Consider the following 3,932-nt stretch of genomic DNA (forward strand, 5'->3'; position numbering starts at 1 on the left):
CCCTTCTTGTGTGTGGAGTTAGTTTTAATTTGTTGTTGATTCTCCAGTTCTTTAAGATGTAGAGACAGTTGGTGTATTCTGGATTTTTCAACTTTTTTGAGGGAGGCTTGGATGGCTATGTATTTCCCCCTCAGGACTGCCTTTGCTGTATCCCATAGGTTTTGGGCTGAAGTGTCTTCATTCTCATTGGTTTCAAAGAATTGTTTAAGTTCTTTTTTGATCTCCTGGTTGATCCAAGCACTCTTAAGCAAGGTGGTCTTTAGCTTCCAGGTGTTTGAGTTCTTTCCAAACTTTTCCTTGTGATTGAGCTCCAGTTTCAAATCATTGTGATCTGAGAATATGTAGGGAATAATCTCAGTCTTTTGGTGTCAGTTGAGTCCTGATTTGTGACCCAGTACGTGGTCTATTCTGGAGAAGGTTCCATGTGCACTTGAGAAGAATGAGGATTCTGTTGTTTTAAGGTGGAATGTTCTGTATATATCTATGAGGTCCATCTGGTCCAAAGTGTCATTCAATGCTCTTGTTTCTTTATTGATTCTCTGCTTGGATGATCTGTCTATTACTGAGAGAGATGTGTTAAGATATCCAACTATTAATGTATAGTTGGGGGCATAGATATTACATGATCTACGATCATCTTGGTGGATAATCCCTTTAAGAATTATGTAGTGTCCTTCTGCATCTCTGACTACAGTCTTTAGTTTAAAATCTAATTTATCTGATAAAGAATCGCTACCCCGGCCTTCTTTTGAGGCCCAATGGCATGAAAGATGCTTCTCCATCCCTTCACTTTCAGTCTGGGTGTATCCTTAGGTTTGAATGGATCTCTTGTAGACAACATATGGATGGGTCCTGTCATTTTATCCATCTGCAACCCTGTGTCATTTTATGGGCGCATTTAGGCCATTCACATTGGAGTGATTATTGAGAGATACGTTTTTATTGACATCATGTTACCTTTGAAGTCTTTCTTTCTGTAGATTGTCTCTATATTTCTGTTCAATAATATTCTTAGGATTTTTCCTCTTTTATACAACCCCCCTTAATATTTCCTGCAGTGTCAGCTTGGTGGTCGCATACTCTTTTAAGTCTTGCCAGTCCTGGAAACTCTTTATCTCTCCATCTATTTTGAATGTCAGTCTTGCTGGATAAAGTATTCTTGGCTGCATGTTTTTCTCATTTAGTGCCCTGAATATATCTTGCCAGCCCTTTCTGGTTTGCCAGTCTGACTTTATTCTGATGGGCCTTCCTTTGTATGTAAGGAGCTTCTTTGTCCCAGCTGTCTTCAAGAGAGTTTCTCTACCATTATAATTCCTCATTCTTACTATCAAGTGTCTCAAGGACTTTCGAGAATCTATAATCTTGGGGGGAGACCGTTCTGCCTCTAGTACATGAACACTGGTTCCATTAGCGAGATTGGGAAAATTTTCATGGAGAACTTGTTCCACTATATGTTCCAAACTTCTTTCTTTCTCCTCCCCTTCAGGGATTCCAATAATTCTGATGTTGGAATGTTTCATGGCATCGTTTATTTCCCTAATTCTGTTTTTGTGGCTTCTAAGCTGTTTGTTCCAGGCTTCCTCCTGATCCTTTCTCTCTATCTGTTTGTCCTCCAGATCACTAATTCTATCTTCTGTCTCAGTTACCCTAGCTTTTAGAGAATTTAGATTAGATTGGAAGTCATTGAGAAAATTGTGAACATCATCCTGGTGGCTTCAGTTCTGCCCTAATCAACTCTGTTTTGTCATCCATGTCTTTCTCCAACCTAGCTATTGCCTGGATAATTGTTAGCCTGAATTCCCTTTCCTACATATTGTCTATGTCAGTAGCCATTAGCTCTGTTGCAGAAGGTCCATCCTCTGAATTTTTCTTCTGTTGGGCATTCCTCCTCCTAGTCATTTTGGTGAGAGATGGCTGAACAGATGTAGTTGGATGTATTGACTGTGGTGCAGTCAATGTGCACCCTGGAATCTTCTGAGCAATCAAGAGTCACCACCCAAATGAAAGAAAAAAAGAAAGAGAGAAAAAAGAAAAAAAAATAGAGAGAGAGACAGGAAAAAAAGAGAAGATAAAAGAGAAGGCTCAGCCCAAATGGGCCCCACGGTAAGATTTATGAAGTATACAAACAAAAACAGACAAACAAAAAGACTGATAAAAGTATATGACAAGAGAAAAAAAATATATATATATAAAGCAAAACAAACAAACAAAAAAAGAACCTCGTCAAAAAGAACCCCAAGTATAAGATTTATAGACTACCAGGACCAACACAAACACAGAAACACTGGTGGAAGAAAAAGATGGGAGAGTGGTTATAAATTCTCAGTGTGGGCGAGGAAGGCTATTTTGATTCTTCCTGGATGTATCTTGATATCTTTGTTAAAGGACTCAACTTTCCTAAGATAAAGGGGGATTAAAAATTGGTTTACCTATAGAGGTAGCATTGATTGGGGAAAGGGGATTACCTTGAAGTTTAACTCTATATGAATATTAGAAAATAAAAATTTAAAAAAGAATGAACTAAACTAAATTTTTAAAAAATTTAAAAAATACAAAAGCAAAATAAAAACATGGGTATATGTATCAAAAAGTTTAGGTTAAAAGGTTATTATGGAATTTGATGTACTGGACATCTCACTGTGATGGTAAATAGGCTAAAAAATTATCTACATAAAAAATTAAAAAAATTAAAAAATGAACCAGAATAGTGGGAACGAATTAAAAATAAAAGTTGTATCTATGAAGTAGTGGTGGTTGTTCTCTTGTTGTTTTGTTTTGTTTTGTTTTCCCGGTTGGCTTTCTGGGGGAGGGGCCTGCCGTGTGGGTTTTCAGGCAGTGTTTCCTGAGTTAAGTCCTCCTGTCCCCCTCAAGGGTGTGGGCTCTGAGGAAACCGGTTTTTCAGGCTTTTGTTCTCTAGAGGTTTTTATGTTTGTTCACTGGTGTTCTCTCCCCTTGGTGGATCTTGATGGTTTTTAGAGGTTTAGAGGAAAGCAAACTGCACCCAGACCTCCCTTTCAGTGAGAAGACTCAGTCTGTTCCCCTCTGAGTGCTGCAGAACACATAATTTCCCCCTTGGCTGCTGGCAGAGCACATTCCCAGTCGTGGTCCCTGGGGATGCAGGAACTCCTGCTTGTACCCAAAACCATGACAGCGGTGGCTGTCTGGGCAGCTCCAGACCACCAGAGAGGTTCCAAGCAGTGATCCCACACTGAGATTTTCCTGCTGGCCCAGGTTGGGAGTACTCAGCCTTTCCGGGACTGAGAGCTCCCGGCTGACGCCTGCGCACACCTTTCTCAGGGGAGCGTGTGGGGCGTGATTCAGACTCTGATAGCACGGCACAGCATGCACGTGAGGACAGCAAAAAGGCTGTGTTTCTGCTGGCTGGTGAGGTTCCCAGCCCCTCTTGGGAACCGCACCTCATGTGTCCTCAGGCACGCTTGCTCACAGCTCAGGGACCAAGACCTGGTTTCTTCGCTGCACTCTCTCTGGCTCAGTGCCAGGGGTGGCTGTCCTCAGCCCGGGGACTTAAGCCCCTGTCCCTAACTGCCCCGATTCCCACAATTTCCCCCCACAATCCTTTGCTCTTTTTGAGTGCTTTCAACCAGACTCCAAGTTAATGCTGATCCCCAGTCACAGGGCACTCTCGATTTGGGGTATTACTCTCCAATGGGTCGCTTCTGGTGGCTCCCTCCCTCTTTTGTTTATCTTCTGATATCAGTCCAACATTCCCACTCTGCTTTACCTGCCCACTGGCGTCTTCTGCCCTCGTAGAGATCCAGGCGTGTATAATTCTAATCTCAGGCTGATTTCATGGGTGATTGGAGTTCTTTGGCAGGTAATCAGCTCACTTTAGGGTACAGGTTGAAAAGGCACCTCCTCCTAGTTTTCTGCCATTTTGTCCCCCCCCCAAAAAATATGTAAAATTTTGCATA

Source organism: Martes martes (assembly GCF_963455335.1).
Source record: "Martes martes genome assembly, chromosome: 10".
Classification (NCBI taxonomy): Eukaryota; Metazoa; Chordata; class Mammalia; order Carnivora; family Mustelidae; genus Martes; species Martes martes.